General features: G+C 44.3%; 1 protein-coding gene and 1 pseudogene across 3 annotated transcripts in view; one reads left to right on the forward strand and one right to left on the reverse strand.

Annotated features, from left to right (window-relative positions):
• Positions 1–3,394, reverse strand: part of CDON (cell adhesion associated, oncogene regulated) — a 108,336-nt gene extending 104,942 nt beyond the window's left edge. For 2 of the 3 annotated variants that reach the window (XM_017892319.1, XM_017892316.1), the window contains exon 1: positions 3,161–3,394. The gene's annotated coding sequence lies outside the window, so the exon portion shown is untranslated. The remainder of the gene's footprint in view (positions 1–3,160) is intronic. The other variant, XM_017892317.1, reaches the window with a different exon arrangement.
• A 5,525-nt stretch (positions 3,395–8,919) lies between these two features.
• Positions 8,920–10,345, forward strand: LOC108542290 (nucleosome assembly protein 1-like 1; annotated as a pseudogene).
• The last annotated feature ends 5,571 nt before the right edge of the window (positions 10,346–15,916 follow it).

The following is a 15,916-nucleotide window of genomic DNA, read 5'->3' on the forward strand; positions in this document are numbered from 1 at the left end:
AGATAAGCTGTTAAGTCATGCCTTGATTTTAGATCTGCCAACATATGGAGTCTTCTAATGTAGCCTTCCCTCCACCCCCTCAACTCCCCCCTGCCCACATTCCCCCAATCCCCGCTCTGCTCCACTCCCTCTGCACACACACACACATACACACATACAAAAAAGGCACTGCAGGGCAGAAATTCCTCAGGTGCTCGCTAATGGAATTCCCAGGGTCTTGGAGCCGCTTCGGGGATCAAGAGATCTCATAGCCCCTGCTGGGGTAAGGAGCAGCGAGTCTGTTCCATTTAATCAAATACAGAATGAATTTTCAGCTCTATTCACTAGCTTGTCTCCAGGGCTCTTAAAAGGCACCAGGCAGCTAGAATCACACACATGTGGCTCTTTTAGGCAAGTATAATTAGCTTGATTTTAAAAAGCCACATTAATAATATCACCTCAGGACCATTATTCAGGGGACAGATGACAATGATACTGTATGTTTTAAGCCTGACAATGAAGGAAAGAGCACAAACAATGAGGGAAAACTTGAAGGATTAAAAAAAAAAAAACCAACAAACCAGTTTTCATTTAATTGTAATCCAATATTTTTCAAGGGACATTAAGAATATTCCATACACCATCCCTTATTTTTAACAGAAGAGAATCAAGTAAAGCCCTCCCCTGTGCTGTTGAAAGTGAATTAGTGCCAAATACACAACAAAAACTTATCACATGGAATGTTTACACACAATATAAAAATTTAAGTAAAATAAAACATTCTCGAATTCAAGTTCACGAAATTTCTTGAAAAAAATTCCCCATCAAAAAAATACTGTAAGAAAGCAAGTCCTTCAAAGCAACATATTTGGCAACCAGACTCCAAATTCTGTTTCTAATCTAATTAGTTTGTATTAAGTTCATTTACTTAAAGGGGGGGGGCTACCATGTACACAGCTCATCTACAGCTCCACTGTGTTGTCTTACCCATACTTCTACATCATGCCACAGCTGATCACAGGGCACTGGCTCATGTCATTACATGTTAAAGCAACATATTTTTCAATTCATTATTTATTTTCTAACCCTTCCCTGATTTTTACTAAGATAATATTTAATTTCTGAAATCATTTCCCTAGCATTTAACTTAGAAACAATCACCAATTTTAGTCTAAATGTTCGCGAAAAAAAAAAATTCTACAGAAGGAAAATTTTACTTCAACTCACATGTCGACAAAACCATACATGAAATTGTCTACAAAGTCATGAAGGCAGATGGGCAAAGTGGGAAAAGAAGAAGAAAGCCCAAGAAATAAATAGTCAACAAATTTTTACCTGCCCTCTTTAGAGCAAAGCCCTAGGACAGAGGTTCCTACTCCCACCTACTGCCTTCATCTGTATATACCTCGACGATCTGGGGCAGCAAGTCCTATCTTAAAGTGAACTTAATTCCTTTCCTGCAAAGTCAAACCACCTGCAAAGAAAGCAAGGCATAAGATAGATTTAGAAGCCAAGCTACACAAGCTAGATCAGTATCCAAGTCCTAAGGGTTCTTTGTACTTGAAGGCTTGAGAGTCAGAGCTGTTTAAGTACTTTGCACAGAAGAGGAGGTTGATGAGAACCATGGCAATCAATCAAAGCATCCCAAGTGAGTTATTACACAAACAACAGCACAGTACCTCTAGTAACTGATTTTCCTGGTTGACTAAACCATTCAAAGAAAGACAGATTCCCCAAACACTGGGAAGTTTTTGCATGAAAGTTAAACAATATACATTTGTGTGTTTCTTAATAGAAATATAAATGTTTCTGTTCTACACACTGCCAAACATACACCCAGGGCACGTCTTTACAAAATGAAACAGGTTTTCTCCATCCTTCTCATGTAACTTCAAGTGTGAGGCAGTTCATTTCAACATGTGCATAACAGAGACTGCAGTATTTGATGCTTTCGGGTTCCGAAGAATGCTTTCTAGTTAAGCACTAATTTAAAATTTCTAGAAAATTTTTTGAAGGTTTTCTTTCATCTTATCCTAAAAGTTGAACTATCCCCAAATTTTCAGCTAAAAATAGACTGAGGGTGACTATCAAACGTCATAGAATGTTTAGAATTATGCTGACAATAAACTCATTTCATTTTCTAATATCCTCCTCACTTTCCTCTCCTTGGAGACACTGTCCACTCGGTATGCCAAGTGTCAGTTGGGAATGTGAGCGTTATGTTATCAGCGCAGAAAGGAATCAGAATTCTCTGACTTGGCCTCTTTCATCTTTACTGGCATGGGCCTGAAAATAAATCTCATGTGAGCTTTTAGTCCAACCTCCCGTTTTTCAATGTGTCTGGTTTGGGACACAAAGGCAGACTTTCTGTTGATGAGGTTCCCTAAATTCTGGATTCCCACTGCAAAGCCCTCTGCCCTTAAAGCACCTGCCACCCTCTGTCGTCCTGATGAGGAAGGGCAGGCACTCTGGAAACAGCTCCTTTTGGAGAGCCTTCCACCTGATTTGGTGGGGTTAGGCAGAACAATGAAGGGAAGGGCAAGAGAGTCTATCTATCCCCCTCAGTGATTTATTGCTGAAATTCCTAGATGTGGAGAGAAAGCAACAAAGGTCTGGAAGCTGCCGACTGAAATAAATAGCGAGCTGTAAATGTATTTAGCAAATGATAATGCAATCCACAGAAAGCTTTACAGAGGAGAAGGAAAAATACACTCCCTGGGGCTGGGAAGTCACTGAGTCTTGTGAAGGCAGAGAAAGATACATTGTGCAGGAAATTTCTCCTGCTTCTCCCTACACATAAATCACTGTCTCTCGCGGGCGCTCTGCGGGGATGGAGGTTGAGAGAGGCCAGGGACCTGGCTCCTTTGGGAAAACGCCCGGGCGCCCTAGCTCCCCACTCTGCGGCATCTCACCTGCCCCCGAGGACCATCGTCAAGAAGAGGTTTCGTCGTGTCACTGACACCTCACCCCGCCTCCTCCCGCGAGGTGGCTCCGAGCCCCCGAGGACGCGGAACGCCGGGGCTCCCCGCCGGGCACGCATCAGCATCCAAACCCCGCGCGCAGCCCTGGACCCCCACGCCCTCCGAGGAACGCCAGCCCGCCCCTACGCCAAGGCCCCCCCAAAGCCCAGTGCCCGCGCGCCACCCCCCCTCCAACCCTGCGGCGGGACCCCGCCCCGCACCTCTCCGCGGGGCTGGCTAAGTCTCCAGACCTCCTGCGCGGCAGCCGGCTCGGAAAGCCACCCCCAGGTCATCCCCTCGCGCGCGCGCGGCGGCGGCTACGGTGGCGGCGTCTGCGATCCGAACGGTCCCCCCTCCATGCACCGCGGAGGGGCGAGGAGGGAGCGCGCGGGCCTCGCACTCCGGGGCGGGGGCGCTGGGCAGGGGGCGGGCGTGGCCCTGGGTCTCCTCGCACCTAGCCGCGCTGAGCCGCGGCTCCCGGGCTCAGGGGAGGGGAGCTGCGGGGGGCGGAGTCACCGGGGCGCGCCCCCGCGGCCGCGCTCCTCCCCGCCGTGGAGCGCGGGCGCGTAACTCGGCGGGTGCTGGGCCGGCCCGGAGCACGCGAGCAGCGGGAGGAGGGACCGGGGAGAAGCAGACGGAGGCGGGCCGTAGAGGCCGCTGCGCCCCGCCAGCCCGAGCCCGGCCGAAGGGTGCGCGCGCAGCCTGCCAGATCAGCGGCGGGGGCACGGGTCGTACCAAGTGGCGGAGGGGGGCACGCTCTCTGCAGGACCCTCTCCCCGTCGTTGACCTGCCTACTCTGCAAGAGAGATACCCCCAGGGGAGCATAGAAGAGTCTATTCTCGGGTGTAGGATAGGTAAGGATGAGTTGCCTTAGTAAATCACGGAGATTCCCATCATGCCTGTACTCACGCTCCCCTCACCTTTCATTCCCCTGGAGAGGCGGCTCTTCTGGCAAGTCCCCAAATGGTCGACTCCGTCCCCGAGGCCCCGCCCCAGTTTCGCTCCGGCCCCGCCCCTCGCCTCTCTACCTAAGTTCTCTGAGCCGCCAACCGGTGCATCTCTTCTCCCGGTTCTTGCCTAGTCTCTCTTAGGGTTCCAGCGGCCCACTGCTTATACCTCCTTCGCCTTTCCACCACTCCACATGTTTAGTTCCTTAGGCGGCTTCATCTGATTCCTCACCCACCACCCACCCGCCCTGCCTGCACATGCACGCAAGCAGGTAGCAAAACTCAGGGCTAGGAGAGGCGTGGTGTGGCCTGGTGGCCTTTGGCCCCAGAGTCTTCCCAACTCGTCCGTTGGACCTGCCCCAAGTTATCTGAGCTCAGTGAACTTCAGTTGTTCAAACAGAAAAAGGAAAAATAAATTTCTGTTCAAAGGATGCTGTAAGGCATAAATATGATACTTTGTGAAAAGCACCTGCCACTCAGTGGGCATTCAAGGACTGTAACTTCTTTATCAATTATTATTATTAGCAGTTAGCTCTTTTTTCCCCATCATCATTGCTTACTATTAGTTTAACTACAAAAGGAGCCTTAATAATAGTTAAGTTTATAAATACTCGATACTGAACTTCAGGAGAAATATGCCAGTCCTCCCTTACCTCCTTACGTGAATTTTAAAAAGAAATGCTTGGAAGTGTGGTATTGTTCAAACAGGTTACCTTTCTGCATTAGCTAGATTCAGGGTTTTTGTGAAGCCCCTGGAAAGAAAGACAGTACAGGAAGGAAAAAAAAACAAACACACTTTTTTTTTAAGACGGAGTCTCACTCTGTCGCCCAGGCTGGGGTGCACTGGCGCGATGTCGGTTCACAGCAACCTACACCTCCCAGGTGCAAGCGATTCTCCTGCCTCAGCCTCCCGAGTAGCTGGGATTACAGCACGTGCCACCACACCCGGCTAATTTTTGTATTTTTAGTAGAAACGAGGTTTTGCCATGTTAGCCAGGCTTGTCTTGAACTCCTGACCTCAGGTGATCCACTCACCTCGGCCTCCCAAAGTACTGGGATTACAGGCGTGAGCCACGGCACCCAGCCGGAAAAAACTCTTAACTCTAGTTTGTTGTCCACTGTTCCATTGTTCACTTATTGAGACCAAGAATCTCTATGTTATTAACAAGGTATAGTAAACGATTTTTCATTCAGCGAGTAAGACTTTCTATAAACATAAAGGATTTAACTCAAATGAGAGTTTTGTGTGGATGTAATAGAAGTCTTGCAAGTTTATTGTGGCTGCAGAGAATTCCAGGTTCTTCTCCTGGGACACAATGCACTCTGCGCACCTCCAGATCTCACAGTGCCATTTGAATTCACTATACCTGCTGTTAATCATAGTCAGACTGAGAAATAATCACCATGTTTGTTGATACTAATTACTTCCTCTCCCCCTTTTTTTGTAAAGCGGAGAAATCATTTCAGGTGTAAAACAGTTTTTCATTAATGAATCATTCATCCATTTGTTCAACGTTAAGAAACAATGTGCCGTCCCACGCTTCAAAGAGCTCACAATCTAACTGTGATACAGATACACACACGGATAAGTACAAGGAGACATCTTCAGTGCAATGAACAGGGAGCTGTGTGAACACAAGGTCAGTGTTGCCTACCCTGTATGGAGCTTGAGAGAAAGGCTTGCCAAGAAAGTCTTACCAAAAGTGACCCACGATCTAAGTCTTAAAGGATAGTAGGAGTTGGCTAGATAAAGATCAAGGAGTGGAAAGATGGTCTAGGCAGAGGGAACATTAGTAACAGAGGCGTGGCCAGGCACAGTGGCTCACGCCTGTAATCCCAGCACTTTGGGAGGCTGAGGCGGTCGGATCACGAGATCAGGAGTTTGAGACCAGCCTGGCCAATATGGTGAAACCCCATCTCTACTAAAAATGCAAAAATTAGCCGAGCATGGTGGCAGGTGCCTGTAATCCCAGCTACTCTGGAGACAGGAGGCAGGAGAATCGCTTGAACCCGGGGGGCAGAGGTTGCAGTGAGCTGAGATCACGCCACTGCACTCCTGCCTGGGCGACAGAGTGAAACTCTGTCTCAAAAAAAAAAGAAAGAAAGAAAGAAAGAAAAGTAATAGAGGCAAGCAATTATGAATACACTGTAGATCAAGGGAACTGCAAGCTCTTCTTTGTGGCCTAAGTGTGAGGGGTCAGGTAGGGATTGGTAAGTGAAGGCACTGCAGAAAGAAGCTGAAACCAGGTCACAGATGGCCGTGTGTGTCATGCCAAGAAGCTCGGACTTCATCCTGCAGGTAATGGGGAGTCCATGCAGGATTTTACGTGGGAATGTGATGTAGTCAGATTTGTGCTTAGAAAGATCGCCTAGCAACAGTGATCTTTTGCAGATAGATTTGAGGGAGCCAAGCCTGAGGTCAAAAAATTTGGAAGCTTTGAAGTAGTGCAAGCAGTTTAATTCAATCAAGAGAGTGAACTAGGAAGATAGTAATAAGGACAGAGAAGTGGGGATAAACTTCAAGAACATGAGGAAATTTTGGCAGGACTTGAAACTGATTGCATGTGGAAGGTAAAGAAGAGAAAGGACTCAAGGATGAGCCCAGCCTGCTAGCTTTGATGGAGAGTGGTTACTCTTCCTACCCCCACAGCACCTAGAAAGAGAGTAATGTCCTGCAGAACATACAGGTTTCAGGGAAACAATCACGTGTTCAATTTGGAGCCTTTTGAATTTGAGGTACCTGTATACTGTTATCTAAATGTGTTCCCCCAGATTCATATGTTGAAACTTAATTGTTGGCCAGTGTGGTGGCTTATGCCTATAATCCCAGCACTTTAAGAGGCCGAGGCAGGAGGATCACTTGAGGTCAGGAGTTCGAGACCAGCCTGGCCAACATGGTGAAACCCCATCTCTACTAAAAATACAAAAAATTAGCCGGGCATGGTGGCGCATGCCTATAGTCCTAGCTACTCAGGAGGCTGAGGCAGGAGAATCACTTGAACCCAGGAGGTGGAGGTTTCTATGAGCCAAGATTGCACCACTGCACTCTAGCCTGAGTGACAGAGTGAGACTCCATCTAAAAAAAGAAAGAAACTTAATTGTCAATATGATAGTATTAAGAGGTGAGGACTTTAGAAACTGACTAAGTCATGAGGACAACCCTCATGAGCAAGCTTCATGACCTTATAAAAGGGCTTCAAGGAGTTAGCCAGCCCCTTCTGTCCCTTCTGCCATGGGAGGACACAGAGAGGTCACCATCTGTAAGGAGCAGGCACTTACCAGACCCTGAATCTACAGACACCTTGAACTTGGATTTCCTAACCTCCAGAACTATGAGAAATACATTTCTGTTGCTTAAAAAGTACCCAATTTAAGGCATTTTGTTATAGCAGCAGAAACAGACTAAGACACTATGGGGCCTCCAACCACAGATGTCCACTAGGTAGAGAACTCCAAGTGGAAATACAGATTTAAAAGTCATCAGCATAAAGTAGTGTTTATACCATTAAAGTGGAAGCGATCTCTCAGGAAGAATATGGAACCAGAAAGTTGTAGCCAAGGATGGATCTCTGAAACTCCAATAACTAACGCCCCCAATTATCTTGATGAATTTGGAGCAAAGGTTGTTTACTGAACTCAAGGTATGGGACTTGAGAAGGATGCTTGAAGAAGGTGGTGAAGGTTTGGAATAGTCATTAGGAAAAATGAGAGTTGAAAAATCAGAGAATTGATAAGTGATGCTGAGGTCCTGGCTGAGGTTGGAGAACATTAGTGTATAGTGATGGAGCTTGCATGATTATGTGGTTTTCTCCATCAAAATGTAATCATTCAGGTAGAAGGGGAAAAGCATAACACCAACCCAATTTTGAAGTTTTTCTGGGGGTTGTACAAGAAGGAAAATAACACATGGTATTGGTAAGAAAATATTTAAATCATCAATCATAGAATCTAGGCAGTGGAAAAGGTGGAAGAGGTTTGAGAAGAATAATAGACTGGAAGAAATGACAGATTAAAGAAAAGGAGATATGTATGAGATTAAAGAGCTGTTGTTACAGGATTGAGTAAGAAAGAACCAAGAGGTCTTTGATAATAACCAGAGTTTACCATTTCAGAAGTAGAATAGTTCCAGGTAATGATTAGCTCTAGTATGCTAACCGGTGCTGGTAGATGATGTGGTGTAGCTATTTATGCCATCAGGGGACATATTGAAGGAACTGAGAGACTGCTAAGTGAAATACCATGAGCCAAGTATTCAAGTCCTCAGGGATGAGGTGGGAAGGTTGTTAGATACTAAGTGACATTTAATACATTCCAGGCCTGAAGTGGGTGCTTTTATAATACTAAATACATGTTAAAATTCGTTCTCCAAGAATAACATAATAGAGTAACTAGAGTCCACAAACTTGTATCACATTCTGACTGTACCTTATTTGATGTTGGTCAAATAACTTAAACTCTTGGAGTCTTGATTTCGTCATTTGTAAAGTAGTAAGTGACTTCATCATTTGTAAAGAGTAATAATACCTCATATAGAGTTGTTAATAGGACCTACTTCAGTGGTTTGCTGGGAGGATTAATTGAGATGACACACAAAGCACTTAATACAGTGACTGGCAAGTAGCAAACACTGGATAAAAGCTATTTATAATAACAGTTAATGCTTATGTAGTTCCTTCTGTGCACCAAGTATTATTTTAAGCATTAGTCCCATTATTACAAATGAGAAAACTGAGACATGAAGTGCATTGACAACAGTCACATAGCTAATCAGTGTCAGAGCTCATATTAAAACTCAGGTAGTCTGTGTCTAGAGGCTGAACTCTTAATTATTATACATTAATGTCTCCCTACAATAATGGGAAGTATTTTTATTAATATCACTTCAAATAAATTGATCAGTTAAAAAACTTCGGTTCTTTTTTAGCACCATCTGCTCACGGTGCCACCTCCTGCTCCTCCTGCCACCACTGCTGCCTTGAGTCACTGCCTGTGCAGCTCAGGTCTCCTGGCTCCCCATACTGGCCGCCGACATTTGGAGTTCTTACAACATGGCAGACATTGACAATCTGAACTTGATCAAGATTTGGATGATGTTGAAGAACTACAAGAAGAAGAAACTGGTGAAGAAACAAAAATCAAAGCATGTCAGCTAACTCTTCAGATGATGCAGAATCCTCAGATTCTTGCAGCCCTTCAAGAAAGACTTGATGGTCTGGTAGAAACACCAACAGGATACATTGAAAGCCTGCTTAGGGTAGTTAAAAGACGAGTGAATACTCTCAAAAACCTGCAAGTTAGCCGGGCGCGGTGGCTCAAGCCTGTAATCCCAGCACTTTGGGAGGCCGAGACGGGCGGATCAACGAGGTCAGGAGATCGAGACCATCCTGGCCTAACACGTGAACCCCGTCTCTACTAAAAATACAAAAAAAAAAAACTAGCCGGGCGAGGTGGCCGGCGCCTGTAGTCCCAGCTACTCGGGAGGCTGAGGCCAGGAGAATGGCGTGAACCCGGGAGGCGGGAGCTTGCAGTGAGCTGAGATCTTGGCCACTGCACTCCAGCCTGGGTGAACAGAGCGAGACTCCGTCTCAAAAAAAAAAAAAAAAAAAAAAAAAAAAAAAACCCTGCAAGTTAAATTACATGTGCACAGATAGAAACCAAATTCTATGAGGAAGTTCACAATCTTGAAAGGAAGTATGCTGTTCTCTATCAGCCTCTACTTGACAAGCGATTTGAGATTATTAATGCAATTGATGAACCCACGGAAGAAGAATGTGAATGGAAATCAGATAAAGAAGATGAGATTTCGGAGGAGTTGGAAGAAAAGGCCAAGATCGAAGATGAGAAAAAGGATGAAGAAAAAGAAGACCCCAAAGGAATTCTTGAATTTTGGTTAACTGTTTTTAAGAATGTTGACTTGTTCAGTGATATGGTTCAGCAACATGATGAACCTATTCTGAAACACTTGAAAGATACTAAAGTGAAGCTCTCAGCTGCTGGCCAGCCTATGAGTTTTGTCTTAGAGTTTCACTTTGAACCCAATGACTATTTTACAAATGAAGTGCTAACAAACACATACAGGATGAGGTCAGAACCAGATGATTTTGATCCCTTTTCTTTTGATGGACCAGAAATTATGGGTTGTACAGAGTGCCAGACAGATTGGAAAAAAGGAAAGGATGTCACTTTGAAAACTATTAAGAAGCAGCAGAAAAACAAGGGAAGAGGGACAGTTCGTACTGTGACTAACACAGTTTCCAGTGACTCTTTCTTTAATTTTTTTGCCCCTCCTGAAGTTCCTGAGAGTGGAGATGATGCACAGACTTCAAAATAGGTCACTTTTTACATGAGTGTATAATCCCAAGATCAGTGTCATACTTGACTGGAGAAGCTATTGAAGTTGATGATGATGTTTATGATGAAGAAGGTGAAGAAGCAGATGAGGTAATGTTTACCAAATGAGCAAATAATTCTGTCTGTGTTTAACACATTGAGAAGCAAATTGAATGACTTATGTATTCCTTTGCTATAATTATTCTATGATTTGGAATAAAAACATTTTGGAAAATATGATTTTAGAATTCTACAGCCAAACAATATATGTATACATTTTCAATAAATAAATTGCAAAAAAAAAAACACACACACACATAATTTGTTGAGCACGTTTTAGGTATAAAGCCCAAAATTAAAGACATACAAGGAAATAACTGTATTAAAAACATCTTGGCTGGGCGTGGTGGCTCACAGCTGTAATCCCGGCACTTTGGGAGGCCAAGGCAGATGGATTGCTTGAGCCCAGGAGTTCAAAACCAGCCTGTACAAGATGGTGAAACTCTGTCTCTACAAAAATTATAAAATATTAGCTGGGTGTAATGGTATGCACCTGTAATACCAGCTATTCAAGAAGCTGAGGTAGGAGGATTGCTGGAGCCCAGGACACAGAGGTTACAGTGAGCCAAGATCGTGCCACTGTGCTCCAGTTTAGATGACAGAGTGAGACCCTATCTCAAAAAAGAAAAAAGAAAAAGAAAAACATCTTATGTGGCCTCATCAGACTCTCTTAGCTTCACCTATCTCCAAGACCCTGCAGTGACCCACTCTGTGTTCCTCGCACCATTTCTAGGCACTGCAGAGCTTGAAATCTGGCTTCTCCAGGAGCTGCTGAGAGGGCTGAGCAACACAACTCAAAAGTGTAGTGTGAGACCAGGCGTTTTGGCTCACACCTGTAATCCCAGTGCTGTGGAAGGCCAAGGTAGGTGGATTGCTTGAGCTCCGGAGTTCAAGACCAGCCTGGGCAATATCGAGAAACCTCATCTCTATTTAAAAAAAAAAAAAAGAAAGAAAGTGCAGTGTGTTATCCCCGCTATGTGAGGAGGGAATGGGAGCAGGGCAACAGATAAACTCCTTCTCCCATCTTCTATCCATGGACTGCTCCAAGGCATGGCTTGTCCACACTACTTGTCTGGAACCATCCCTCGTGGCCAAGCAGAAGCACCTATTGAGGGCCCAAATGGGTCTCATGTGACTTGTCAAACGCAATGGCCTCATAACAGTGCATCGCCTTGCATTTGTTTCCCAACTTTTTCTATGCTGTTTCCCTTTTCCCTTACTCTCACCTGTGATTGACCAGCCTCTGTTTATTAGAAACTCTTTGTTATAAACCTAAAGAGTTTATAATAAAGCTTTAGAAAGTTTAGGCCTATGCATATATAAAACAAGTAACAGTGCAAATCACTAGCTGATATACACCAAATGAGAGGAATACAGCCAGGCACAAGTTTGAGGTCCAGCCTAAATGTTATTAACCAGTTAATTTTGTATTTTCTGTGCCTCGGCTTTCTCATATATAAACTGTAGATAGTGATATGTGTGTTGCACTTTCATACATTGCTGGTGGGAATGAAAAATGGTATGACCTCCAGGGAAGAAAATTTGACAATGTTTATCAAAATGTAGCATGCTTTTACCCTTTGATCCTGCAGCCCGAGTCTGGAAATTTGCCCTACGGATACTCTTGCATTCATATGAAAAATCCATTGACTGCATTGTTGTTTATAGCAGATTAGAAATAATCCAGGCGTCCACCATCAAGAACTACATCCACACAATGGAATACTGTGCCACTGAAAAAAGAAAAGGGAAGTTCTCAGAGAACTGCTGTGGAAGGTACTCTAGAATATGTGCTAAATGGAAAAGAAAAGAGGAAGAAAGAGAGAGAGAGGTACAGGACATCTTACAGGCAGTATTATGCTCTAATTTCTAAGAGGTAGAAAATAAGATTATATATTTGTGTTTACCATTTTTTTTTTTTTTTTTTTTAAAGACAGGGTCTCATTTTGTTGCCCAGGCTGGAGTGCAGTGGCATGATCACGGCTCATTGCAGCCTCTACCTCCTAGGTTCAAGTGATCCTCCCATCTGAGCCTCCTGAGTAGCTGGGACTACAGGCACATGCTACCATACCCAGCTATTCAAAGAATATCTTTATTATTTTTTTTTTCTTTTTTTTTGAGACGGAGTCTCGCTGTGTCGCCCAGGCTGGAGTGCAGTGGCCGGATCTCAGCTGACTGCAAGCTCCGCCTCCCGGGTTTATGCCATTCTCCTGCCTCAGCCTCCCGAGTAGCTGGGACTACAGGCGCCCGCCACCACGCCCGCCTAGTTTTTTGTATTTTTTAGTAGAGACGGGGTTTCACCATGTTAGCCAGGATGGTCTCGATCTCCTGACCTCGTGATCCACCCGTCTCGGCCTCCCAAAGTGCCAGGATTACAGGCTTGAGCCACCGCGCCCGGCCCAAAGAATATCTTTAAAAATGATTACTTATAGTGGAAGGTGGATAAGATACTTTTAAACTTAAATCTTTTGGCTGGCCACAGTGGCGCATGCCTGTAATCCTAGCACTTTGGGAGGCCAAAGCAGATGGATCTCTTGAGCCCAGGAGTTTGAGACCAGCCTGGGAAACATGGCAAAATCCCATCTCTACAAAAAATACAAAATTAGCCAGGCATAGTGGTGTGGACTTGCAGTCCCAGCTACTTGGGAGCTGACGTGGTCGAGGCTGCAGTGAGCCGAGATGGTGCCACTGCACTCCAGTCTGGGTGACAGAGTGAAACCCATCTTAGAAAAAAAAAAGTGTAGATTTTATACTGTCTTGATTTTGAACCATGCAAATAGGCTACTTATCCAAAACAAACAAAAAATTTAATGTGAAAGTAACACCTACCTTTCAAGAGTTAAATGAAATAATGCATCACATTTCTAGCACAGAACCCTACATGGAGTAGGATCTCAGTAAATGGTAGCTTCAGAAATAACTTGCAACTGAAGTAGAGGAAGGAAGGCTTCAAGGAGGAAGGAGAACTTAGCCTAAGTCTAGAAGCTGGGAAATACTGAGAGAGAAGTAAAAAGGTGGAGACCATTGCCAAGGAGGGATTGGGAGAAGCAATGGGAGTCAGTGTTAGTAAGACAGGATGAGGCTGCATGGGAGAGGGTTTGAATGGTAGATAAGAACTTGGGATTTTATTCTTTAGGTGACAATAATAATAATTAATCTTTATATTTGTACTATATCTCATGGTTTATGAAACCTTTTTTTTTTTTTTTTTTTTGAGACGGAGTCTTGCTCTGTCGCCCGGGCTGGAGTGCAGTGGCCGGATCTCAGCTCACTGCAAGCTCCGCCTCCCGGGTTTACGCCATTCTCCTGCCTCAGCCTCCCAAGTAGCTGGGACTACAGGCGCCCGCCACCTCGCCCGGCTAGTTTTTTGTATTTTAGTAGAGACGGGGTTTCATCGTGTTAGCCAGGATGGTCTCGATCTCCTGACCTCGTGATCCGCCCGTCTCGGCCTCCCAAAGTGCTGGGATTACAGGCTTGAGCCACCCCGCCCGGCCTTATGAAACCTTAATTACAGATTCCCATCCAGAAGAAATTCAAATCTTATTGTCTAGAATTTGATACCAACTCAAATGAGCATTATGAGCCTCTAGAATATTCTTGGACTAGAAATGATCTGACAGTTGTAGCAAATGTCAGAAAGTGCCCATTTAGCAACTGCAAGAGTGGTCAAAGTTGGTCATCACCAAGCTGACTTAGTCTGCTAAAGGCTTGCAAACTACACAGCGATTTCACACGTTTCTCTCCTGGTTATGACTTTGGATTTTTATTTGATCTTATTTACATGAGAAAAAAGCAATAATCAATTTAAAACCAAAAAAGGAAGGGAAACTGACTATCTAAAAGTCAATTGGTTTAACTCCTTTCTTTCTACTCTCTGCTAAAAAGACCAAAGTTCGAAACAACTAAACCCCACAATGAGTTAGATCCAGAGGGCTAAACAATAACGTAAGTCAGCTGTCTCAATTTGGATGATTTCCAAATTTACACAAAGTTCTTGTTAAATATTCAGGAAGTTCCAATTATTTATGATGTAACTTAATATTGACATGGTATTAAATGACCTGACCATCCCCCAGGCCTTAGGAATTTTACATCTAGTGACTGACTGCAGGATAACTCTCCTGACAAGGCTGGAAGGTTGGCAATCAACAATTTTCCTTTGCAATCTATTTTTGTCTTCGAAAAAGAAATTCCAATAGGTTGACCATATTCTCACTGTCTTGTACATTTCCTGAATTGTGTGCAAGAGGATTTCACGGAGAGAGGGATTTCTATGGCGCTTTTTATGCTGAACTGGCTAAGCTCCGGAGACTCACTGCCTAAACCCATTACACACAGATCACCTAACTCTGTTACTGGGTTTGTGATGCTAGATTGATTTACCCATATACCAGGTCAGGAGAAAGTGACTTTCCACATCTTCTTTGCACTAGCAAAGAATGTGGAGATCCTTTTACAGGAAAGAGAAAAGCCTGTACGGGAGCCCGGTGCTAAGCAGACACAATGCTACCTTCCCTGTCATTAGGGTACATGTGGCAAAGGAGCCACTGTCTGGGATATGAAAGAAAACAAAGGGCCTGAAAGAGAATGGCAAGGAGTTGGGGGGGATATTTGCAAAGGATAGGGAGCTAACGAATGAGTTATTCGAGGCTGGATGGTCTCAGAGAAAAAAAACCAAGCTGAGAATTGGGGAACCTGTCCAGTATAATTTATCCCAGCTCCATTATCCTCCTGTCTGCGGTGTGGACTTGGGCCAATCACTAAGTCTCCATGGTAGAATTTCTCTTCTTCCTCTCCAAAGGAAAAATGAACTACAGTCTAAGTCTCTAAGGGGCTGGCATTGTTAGAGCAAGTTCTGACAACTTTAACAGCTCTACTGCAGGTTGGACCAACAAGATTTGAATATAATGACTAGTCCCTGGAGGTACCAGAGGTCTTCTGTTTGGTCCGTTGTCCATAAAAGCTGTAGGAAGTCAGGCAGATTGCCTCATCAGTAAAACAGGTGTAAATACTCCATAGGCTGCCAGGTTGTTTTGAGGATTTAAGATGTATACAATGCACCTGGTACTGTGCTTGACTCATAATGGGCATCATTATTATTCATCAGCTTGGTTTCCACACCTGCAGTTCCTTATCAATTGTGAATGTTTTCTGTATCAGAAGCAAAGAATGCTATTAAAACTAACTCGCATCTTGGACAAATCACTTAACGTGCTTTGTGCATCAATTTTCTCATCTAAGAAACAGTAACAGGTGTAGCGGTGGCTCAAGCCTATAATCCCAGCACTTTGGGAGTGCTGAGGCAGGAGGATTGCTTGAGGCCAGTAGTTTAGACCTGCCTGGGCAATGTAGTTAAACCTTATCTTTACAAAGACTTTCAAAATTAGCCAGGCATGGTGGTGTGCACCTGTAGTCCCAGCTACTCAGGAGGCTAAGGCAAAAGGATCTCAAGCCCAGGAGTTTAAGGCTACAGTGAGTCGTGATTGCACCACTGCATTTCAGCCTAGGCAACAGAGTGAGACCCTGTCTCAAAAAAAAAGAAAAAAAAAAAAAAAGAAAGACCGTAATAGTACCTATTTTTTTTCTTTTCTTTTTTTTTTTTTTTTTTTAGACGGGGTCTTGCTCTGTCACCTAGGCTGG

Source organism: Rhinopithecus bieti, unplaced genomic scaffold, assembly GCF_001698545.2.
Source record: "Rhinopithecus bieti isolate Rb0 unplaced genomic scaffold, ASM169854v2 scaffold_20150, whole genome shotgun sequence".
Classification (NCBI taxonomy): Eukaryota; Metazoa; Chordata; class Mammalia; order Primates; family Cercopithecidae; genus Rhinopithecus; species Rhinopithecus bieti.